The sequence below is a fragment of the Vulpes lagopus genome, chromosome 11, assembly GCF_018345385.1.
Source record: "Vulpes lagopus strain Blue_001 chromosome 11, ASM1834538v1, whole genome shotgun sequence".
Taxonomy (NCBI): Eukaryota; Metazoa; Chordata; class Mammalia; order Carnivora; family Canidae; genus Vulpes; species Vulpes lagopus.
This window is the reverse complement of record NC_054834.1, coordinates 2,098,307-2,107,977: the sequence shown is the minus strand read 5'-3', so window position 1 is coordinate 2,107,977 and position 9,671 is coordinate 2,098,307. Positions and strand designations below refer to the sequence as shown.

At 58.8% G+C, this 9,671-nt stretch overlaps 2 long non-coding RNA genes across 4 annotated transcripts; one reads left to right on the top strand and one right to left on the bottom strand.

Annotated features, from left to right (window-relative positions):
• Positions 1-481: 481 nt before the first annotated feature.
• LOC121501486 lies at positions 482-1,607 on the bottom strand. The gene is made up of 3 exons (XR_005990617.1): positions 1,253-1,607; positions 710-815; positions 482-556 (listed from the first exon to the last, which is right to left on the bottom strand). It is a non-coding gene; the product is annotated as an uncharacterized LOC121501486 (long non-coding RNA).
• Positions 1,608-4,494: 2,887 nt separating this feature from the next.
• Positions 4,495-9,354, top strand: LOC121501485. Of its 3 annotated transcripts, XR_005990616.1 has the most exons (4): positions 4,495-6,245; positions 6,433-6,818; positions 7,829-8,008; positions 8,145-9,354. It is a non-coding gene; the product is annotated as an uncharacterized LOC121501485 (long non-coding RNA). The 3 variants fall into 3 exon arrangements; XR_005990614.1 differs by lacking the exon at positions 4,495-6,245 and having other exon boundaries at positions 6,272-6,785; XR_005990615.1 differs by lacking the exon at positions 4,495-6,245 and having other exon boundaries at positions 6,272-6,818.
• The last annotated feature ends 317 nt before the right edge of the window (positions 9,355-9,671 follow it).

Genomic DNA, 9,671 nt, shown 5'->3' with positions numbered 1-9,671 from the left:
GTGCTCTACCTGCATCGAAGATTGCTCCTTGACATTTCAGCTCTGCTCCTGCCTGCGGAGGGATATTAATATTTATGAAGTTACTTATGTGTGCCGGTGCCTTATGCACATCATCTCCTTGATGTTTAGATCAGCTCGTTGAAGACTATCTGGAGGAGGGTGGGTAGGAAGCCTGCCCGGGGTCCCGTGGCTCGTAAAGGTCAGCTGCTGGGTTCTAACCCAGGAGGGTCAGGAGAGAAAGCCATTTCTTCCCATGGACAAGATCATTGGCTTTGATGGAAGGCAACTCTGGTTGCCTGACCTTATGCCCTGTGGGTCCCAGACAGGCTATTGGCTGGTTCTCCCCTCCCCCGTGGCCCGGAGGTAGTGCCATTTCCTACCAGCAGCTCTGCTGCGTTAGAGATCCTGGTGCCAAGTGTGGAAACACTCCCCACGGGGACAGGACATGGTGAGGAGACAGTAACCATCACTTGGCCATTTGGGGATTATATCAACTTCCAGATGACGAGGATCTTGGTGTCATCGATGTTTGCACTGGGAATAGTATCCTGGAAGCCTGGGTGGGGACAAGGGAGAGAAAAGTGGCCGAGGGATATGGGAACATAGATAAAGCCAATGATGTGATGTCCTCTCAAAATGTCACTCCTGAAATATTAGTTCACTAAGGAGGTGAAGAAAACATGATTTTATATGAATAAAAATCACCGACCTCGTCCGTAAGCAGAACACTTAACTCCTATGCAGCTTCGCTCTCCAAACTGGCATGTCCCATTCGCCATTTTATCCTCTCATGGCCTGGTTGGTCACTGAGAAAGCTAATGAGTATGAGTTAATAATTGATTAGGGATGGCCAGCTGGGGGGGCAGGAGTGAGGCTGGCTGGGGTGGGAGGAGGGGTGGGGGGCAGAGAGGAGAGGCATCCCCAACCCGGCCGCGACTCTGTATCAAGGGCAACTGCTCCCTCGGTCTCCAGACCACTTTAGTGAGGCTCTGAGTACCACCAGGCCTCAGGAGAGTCCATCCACGGAGAGGATGGGAGAAGCATTCGCCGGCCAACTCCCTTCCCCCTGGCCAAAGGTTCCTATAATGGGAGTTGCTATTCCAGACACACCCCTGGCTGCCCCGTGGTGGAGCAGCAGCCCTGGTTCCCGGAGCGATCCTGGCAAACTACCCCACAGGGAAGGTAAGTTCTGGCTTTCTCTGCAACTCCACCGGAGCCCCAAATGGCCAAGTGATGGTTACTGTCTCCTCACCATGTCCTGTCCCCGTGGGGAGTGTTTCCACACTTGGCACCAGGATCTCTAACGCAGCAGAGCTTCGGTTTACGGGGGCAGGAAGCATGAACTCAGAAGGTTGGTCCTGGAAGAGACAGTGAAGAGGTCCCTCCCATCCCCACCCCTTACCCTCCCGATTCGCACCTTCTAGCTCTTACAGACAGAGCCCCATGTATTGACCACTGATTGGCACATGGGTCAATCTGGTAGAAAAGCAACCCATTTGGGGCCCCTGGGTGGCTCAGTCAGTTAAGTCTGCCTTCGGCTCAGGCCATGATCCCGGGTTCCTGGGATTGAGCCCCGTGTCGGGCTTCCAGCTCAGCGGGGTGCCTGCTTCTCCCTCTCCATCCCCCTCTGCCCTTCTCCCTTGCTCCTGCTCACGCTCTCTCATAAGTGCTGTCTCTCTCTCAAATAAATGAATAAAAATCTTACAAAGAAAGAAAGAAAGAGAAAGAAGCAACCCATTCATAGGGGCCTTTGTCCCTTGGATGGGTTTTCACTGGCCATGGCTCTGTGCCACCAGGGTGTTGCTTCTGGGTAGAGGGTGTGAGGTAAGGTCAGTGGACCGTGTGGCCGCGTGTCACTGTTCTCCTTTTGGGCTGCCAAATGGGTTCCTGGGTGTGTTGATGCCTTAGAGCTGCTATAACAAAGTAAACCAGATAGTTTAAAACAGCAGAAATCCTCCCTCAGGCTCCAAAATCCAGTTGTCAACAGGGCTGGTTCCTTTTGGAGGTTCTGAGGAAGAATCTGTTCCGAGCCTCCCTTCCAGCCAATGACGGTTGGTTGTCAATAGCTCCCGCCGGTGTTTGCTGGCGACACCACTCCTGCCTCCTGCCTCCTGCCTCTGCCGTGGTCTTCACATGGGTTTCACGAGTGTGTGTGTTGGAGCATCTTCCCTTCCCATAAGGACACCTGCCATATTGGATTAAGGCCCCCCCTTCCTCTTGATCACATCAGCCAAGACCCTATTTCCAAATAAGATCACATTCGGATAGTGGGGCTGAACATCACATCTTTCGGGGACACACAACCCAACCCGCAACACTTGGTACAGGATATCATGTCAAATGATTAGAAATTCTACTCAACAACAAAGAAAAACAAAAAGAAAAAGAAAAGCTCCGTAGGTCTTGGGTTGGCGGTGCTGGCAGAGACATCGGGGGCCGGGAAGGCAAACCCACGTCCGCAGTAGTGAGGCTTCTGGTGAAGACAAGTCGGTCATCGCTCCAGGGGATGGTGTCCACGTCAGCGGCCTCTCGCTGCCTGACAGCCTGGGGTCCTCAAGGAAACGCGCCTTCGGGAGTCAGCGTGAGCACGGCTGCGCTCATGGGGCACTCGGCTTTAGCCGCGGAGCTGGTTAAGACTCTGGGGGGCGTTAGGAGAGGGCTCGGGCAGAGCTGCTGTGGTCCCACGGCCACCCCATCCAGGGTGGCCAAGGAGGGAGCCCGGCTGGCACCCCAGGGCGAGGCCTCCTGTGCACCTGCTGTCGAGCGCCTCACTGGGGCGTGCAGACGGGCGTGCACTGCGGCTTGCCTAGACCCCCGCCTTCCAGTCTCGCTCCTTCCCCGCTCATCTATGTGCCACGGTCCTGGGGTCCACACACGTCTGTACCCCCGAACTCGCCTCTCACCATAGGAGGTGAACAGCACATTCTGCTCACGGCTCGGCCCTGGAGGAGACGTTCCCGTGCCCCGATCTTGGGTCTGGCCTGCGTGTGGCCGCAGGGGTCTGCTTTCCTGCGTCAGCAGCATATGGCACCAACGTACCTCCAAACCGAGCCAGCGTAGGACGGCGCCAAAGGGAGGAAGCAGAGGAGAAATGGGCGGCTTCACGCTCCCCCCTCTGATCTCGGGCAGGCGCCAACCAGCCAGGAACCTGGTGGCAGGAAGCTCTGCTGAGGCGGCCCGTCCTCTGCAGCCTCCCGGCACGCTGGGTGGGAGGGCGGCCGGCGGATCTGGGGGGCGGGGGAGCAAGTGGAAGAAGTCCAGCCCAAAGACGGATCACGCGGATCTCCCCTGAAATGGAGATTTCCAGAAGGGGAGCGTCCAATTCTGGATCCAAACACAAGGCCTTGTTGTCTTTTCCCAGAGCCGACAAGTCCCGACGTCGGCAGCTGGTCGTGGCTCCCCGGGGCCCCTCAGTCCCGTGTGCCCCCGGGCGCCCCAGGTGACCAGGTCGGAGCTCCGACCCGGATCGCTGGCAGAGGGGGAGGCACACTTGACATTTTAACCTCAAGGCCCTGTCCCATTCCTTGGTCACCTCAGCCACAACCACCCCCTACACACACACACATATCCTGGCCCTGCCGGGGGCAGAGGGACAGAGGGGACTCTGACCGGGCGCTAGGCCCTTGCGTGTCTCCCTAGCAGGAAGATGGCAGGGCGGGTTTGCAGAACCTTCTAGTTGGGAGAATCAGAAAGGGGCATCGGGAAGAGCAGCCGAGCCGTCCTCGTGGCTGGTGGAGGCAGCCGAGTATGTGTGTCCTTTCTCCCCACCGCCAGGGAAGACCCCGCCCTGGGTCTTGGTCCTTCCTGGGCTGAACTCAGGAGAAAAACTCTTAGGTCCGGGGCACAGTAGATCATGTTTCCCAAAGATGGCTTAACAGTGTTTGTGACCCCGAACACCGCCCTCCCGTGTCGCCTGGGGGCTCTCCTCATTGCAGTGGGGCCTGGGTCAAGCTCCCCTTGCACCTGTGGATGCTGGTCGCTGCCACCAGTGTCAGGTGGCTTCTCAGGCCTGGCCGGGGAGGTCCACGCTGCTCTCTGGGATGCTCCCTCCAGGGAGCCCTCGTGGACGTGCCTCCCAGAGCCAGCTGTGTGCTCTGAGCAGCCTGGGTCCCCTAGGGAGGCTGCGGGGACCAAGGGGGGGTGCTGCCCTCTGAGGAGTCCACCTTTGGCTCTCCTAGAGCTGGCTGGCCACAGGCGAGCTAGGGGGCCACCGGGGAAGAGACCCTCCAGGCCGACTACTTGAGCATCCCTGTCATTCCAGATCTCCCCGCTGAGGCTCTCCCGTCACGTCACTGAGAAGCAGAGGAGGGCCTGCCCCCTACCCCTGCCCTTTATGGATTTCTGGCCCATAAATTCATGAGCATCATAAAGTGGTTGTTTTGCACAAGTCAGGCCTTCTAGAAATGCCTCCTTTGTTTCCCCCATCTGGGGGTGAGTATGTGCTGCTCAATTGCAGCCAGGGCACGAGGCGGCTTTACTGGGAGCTCATCCTGCCTTCCACCGACCGGGGGCAGCGGCCGGGTGCAAGTGGGTGACATGCAAGACGTGACCTAGAGCGAGAGCTGGCCCTCCAGGGTGGAGGGTCCCCATGCAGGGGACGGTGCTGCCTCTCCCTGGAGGAGAAACCCAGGCTGGCCGGTGACGGAGTATGGGAGCCACGGGCGACAGGTATGTTACGGCAGGATCTCCTGTGGGGCGGCCAGCGAGGCAGGGCCCAGCAGGGAGGGGCTGGTGACATGAACTCAGGGCCCCCTCTGCCTCAGCCCCTGACGGCGGGCCTCGGGAGGTGCAGCAGCCCTCGGAATCCGGGCAGACAGGCCATCGGGTCCAAGGACTAGGCTGGACCTTGTGCTTGAACCAGGACCGGAGGTCAGAAGGAGACGGCTGCCAACTGGGGCCGGAGGCAGGGGAGCAGGGCTGCTCTGAGCATCATGGGAAGCGGCCGTCTGCTCCTGGAAGCAAGCCCAGGAGGCTGGGGGCAGCGCCGGGGCCGGGGTGTCTGTGCACCTGCCACACTGCACGACCAAACCCGATGACCTTCTCGGGGGCGCGGCTGCAGCCTTGCTCCCGCCTTCGGGATCGCTCCCTTCCGGCCCCATGGAGCCCGCTGCCGGCCCAGAGGCTCCTCCCCACTCGCCACCCTGGCTGGGCCCCGGCCCCGGTCCCAGTCCCGCAGCTGGGCACCCGGCTCTAGTAGCGGCGGGAGAATTGGATTCAGAAGCCGGGTCGGCACCTGAGCCCTGATGCGTCAGGTTCTTGCCACGGGTGCCAAAGGGGAGAGCGCGGAGGGGGCCTCCCCAGGACACTTTTGAGGTTCGCGGCTAGACCTGGTTCTCAGGCTTGCACACACCCGCCCGGCGCCCCTGCTCCTGCCTTCCCGAGGTCACCTGGCCGCAGCCTTGGCCTCCTGCCCTGGGGGACCCGCTGTCTTCCGACGCCAGGGATCCTGTCAAGCATTCTGGCCCCTCGTGCCACCTCAGAAATGACAGTGTCCGGCTTTACTATCACCTCCTCTAGGGGCCAGGACCGCAGCTAGCTGGGCACCCAGCTCTGGGCCCGCACCCTCGGATCACAGGCTCCGACAGGACCGACCCGTCCACACACCCCGCAGGCCATCCCGTCCATGGGCGGGGAGGGGGGACACCTCTTATTTGTGCTTGTTCCTTCAGCACCCGGGGTAGGGATGGATGTGTTGTGTGATAAGGACACACGGATGGATGTGTCGGGGGTGCCTCTTCCCGGGTCGTGCACAGGTGTTTTTAAGCAGGCTTCCCACCCAGCGTGCAGCCCACGTGGGGCTTGAATTCACGACCCTGAGAGCAAGGCCTGGGCTGAGACCAAGGCTCGGACGCCCAACCGCCTGAGCCACCCAGGCGCCCCCGGGCTCGGGTCCAGGTTTACATGTTTGGCTTCAGTGCCACACAGTTGGAGTTGTCCCAACTTGTCCCCCGGGCGGAGGCAGCGGGGAAGGTGTGCGGGGCCCTCCGGGTTGGGGACCTGGGGCTGCGTGGAAGCAGACTGACCCACACCTACGGGCCGGGAGAGGCAAGCAGGTGACTGAAGCAGCCTCCTGCTTGCCTCCCGTGGGGCTCACCTACGCGGTGCTCACTGCCCTTCCCTCGGGAGCATCCGTGCTTGCTCGCCAGACAGTCCCCGTCAATGACGGACACGCGGGGGTCGGCCGGAAAACTCCGCCGTGGGACTTCCCCCCTCCCCAGGCACGTGCCTCCCGTCAGGTGACAGAGGTGAGGCCGGGCCGCAGAGTAAAATCAAACACTTGAAACCCAGCGGGGAGGAAGGCTGGCTGGCTGGCAACAGGCCAGACTTAGGGCATCTGAACACTCTTATCTAAGTTTTCCCTTAAAACAACATCCTGACAGGTGCCTGGGGGGCTCCAGGAGTCACGCATCCTTCTCTTGGCTTTTGGCCCAGGTCGTGACCTCAAGGTCATGAGATCAGGCCCCGCGTCAGGCTCTGTCCTCCTCGCGGAGTCGGCTGGCGACCGTCTCCCTCGCCCTCTGCTCTTTTCCTGCTCACTCGCTCTCTAAGATAAATAAATGAAGTCTTTAAAAAATTACCCGCCGCCGCCGCCGCCGCCAGGGCTGCTGCCAACCTCATGAAAGTCCACCCTGGAGGAGACCAAGGCCCAGAAAGTTTCCATCACTTTTCTCGCATCGGGGCAGCTGCAGAAACAGAGCGGGAGGCACACGGATCCGTTGGGTTTTGAACTTGGCCGTAGGTGACGAGGCGCGGGGATGCTGTGGATGCCGGGATCTCGTGGAGCTGTGAGTGGGGGTGACGTGTGAAAGGACGAACCTGTGAGTGCCCCGAGGGCTCCTATGGGAAGGCAGGGACGGCAGGAGGATGGAGCCGGGGAGTGCCGTGGGGGGATCCGAGACGGACGGAGACCCCGGAGCCCCGTGGGAGCCGGAACCCACGGTGGAGTGGGTGGGGGATCGGGGAGCCAGACTCTGCTATCTCACGGCGGCCTTGCAGGAGCCCCCACCCAGGGGATGATGCCCCCAGGGCAGGCGTTACAGGGATGAGTAGCCAGGCGCTGCGTGGCACAGGCAAAGGAAAGAATGTGTAAGGACACAAATCCCTGTGATGCCCAGGGGTGCCGTGGGCCACACTCAGCAGGTGTCAGCAGAGCCCATGCTGACGGGTAGGGCCGGGGCACTGGGGTGGGCGGCGGGCACCAAATCATGGAAGGTCCAGAGAGCCCCTCAGGCCGTCAGGAACAAGTGTGCACCCCACACGCCCACGCTGGGTCCCCGTCGTGGAGTCGCGTCGGGTCTGAGACCAGGAGGGGACACGCTCATCCTTGACCTACACCTGACGGGGGCCTGATGAGGGGCGGGCCCAGCGATGGAGCTGAGGACCAAGTGCCTGAGCCCCCCTTCAGGGGGGTTGTAAGGTCCAACTCCCGGGGGGCGTCTTGTTGGAGGTGGGACCTAAGCAGGGTTAGGCGGGGTCGTGAGGGTGGAGGCCACGGTGGGACTGTGCCCCTCTCAGTCACCAGTCAGCCGGTGCCCTCCCTCCCTCCCTCTCTCTCTCTTTCTGTCAAATGAGGGGACAACCAGGAGGCTGCCACCAGCAAACCAGGGAGGGAGCACGCCATCGTGCCAGCACCCCAACCTGGGCTTGGCGGCCTCCGGGGCTGGGAGACGTCGATGCCGGTTGCACACGCCCTTCGGCCTGCAGCGTCTCATTATAGAAGCCTGAAGGCTCTGGGACGTGTGTGTGTGGGGGGGTGAACGCATTTTGTAGACTAGAAAGCGCTGCGCCCCCGTCCATTACTCACGGCCGGTGTCTGGGTCGATTCCAGCTTGTAAACCGTATCCCGTAAACATCGCCGTGCAGAGAGATTTGGGGTCATCCCTGAGGCCTGTTCCCCACAGCACGACGATCGCCAGGACTCGGGTGTGATGTCTTCTATGGTTTATGTTTCAGCTCATACCTGCCGGCTCTGCTTGCCTGTGTTATCTCAACGGGTGTCCAGCTGAAGGTCTGCAAAGGGGCTGGTCTTGTTTTCGTTATAAAAGTTATCCGAGGCAAAAGAATTTTAAATTTTTTTTGTCTTTCTCTTTCTCTCTCTCTCTCTCTCTTTTTTTTTTCCTTTCTTTCTTTCCCTGTAATACCAGCTCCTAGGACGATCGCTGAATGTTCTGCTTCGGGTGAACCTCGAGCAACGTGGTGCCCAGGTGCACTGGGGTGAATACAAGCAATACTTGCGGTGCTCTCCCTCCCTCCCCAGCTCCGCCAGGCGGAGCGTGCCACTCCGCTTTTGCAAGCCTCACCCCCTCCTCCCGAAGGTAGAAGGCAGCACCCAGCTCTTGCCATCAGTGTTTTGAGGAGCTCTTCAGTGGGATATTTTATAAAGTTCTTATCCTGCTACTTGGCCTGTAACAAGACAACCATAAGTATGTGTTGAGCTTTTAGACTGAACTCTGAAATCAGCATTTTTTTAAGAGCAGAAATCATCATGCAGCAAATAGCTCGGCTTGTTGCAGTCCTTTTTTTTTTTTTTTTTAAAGATTGATGTATTTATTTGAAGGAGGGACAGAGTATGCAAGCTGGGGGAGGGGGAAGGGAGCGGGAGAAGCAGACTCCGCGCTGAGCGAGGAGCCTGATGCAGGCCTCCATCTCCCCACACAAAGATCGTGACCTGAGCCAAAACCGAGTTAGGTGCTTAACAGACTGAGCCACCCAGGCGCCCCTTGCTCCGAGTCTTAGAAGCACATCATTCCACCCCCACCCTCACCCTCACTCCATCTGGCCTTTCTCTCCACCTCGGTGTTTCCTGGGGCTACAGGAAGCCTTTCCAAGAATCCTGGGCCCATCAATTGAAGGGAGTCTATTTCCAAAGCTTGACATCCCGCGGGACACCTTCCTACCACCTTCTCAGGTGGATGGACCCCTGTCCTGGGGTCAGGACCCCCGTCCTGTGGTCAGACCCATACAGTCTAGCATGCAAGGGCCCCCAGAGAGTCATACACAGGCTGTTGGGAGCAAACCCAAAGGACAGGTGAGGTGACTTCTGGGTGCAAATACCAGAAGCAGTGGGGTGGCACCACTGAGTATGGACCCTGTACCACTGGCCTCATCAGGACATGGGAGCTGTGTGGCCCGTCCATCCTCCCAATGTCAGCCAATGACCGACAGGTGACACTCATCCAGGAAAGGAAGTAGATGGTCTAGGGATGTAGTGCTGGAGCCTTCTCCATAACCAAAAACATGCAAAATTTTCAACATCAGATGGAGAAATTGAAGGCACCCTTTTTAAGTGACACAACATTAAGCTCAGGTTCCTAAAAAGTGACAATTTGTGAATAAATGCACCAAAATAAATCAAACCTGTGGGATTATTTTATGGTCTAACTCTTTTTTTTCTCTCTCCGATTTAAAAAATAGTATTTAAGGTAGTATTTTCTCTTTTTTTTTAATTTTATTTATTTATTCATGAGAGACACAGAGGGAGAGAGAGAGGCAGAGACCCAGGCAGAGGGAGAAGCAGGCTCCATGCAGGGAGCCCGACGTGGGACTCGATCCCGGGACCCCGGGGTCACACCCTGGGCTGAAGGCGGCGCTAAACCGCTGGGCCACCCGGGCTGCCCTAAGGTAGTATTTTCAAAGCAAAATAAGGGAGGCCAAATAGAACCAGGAAGAAC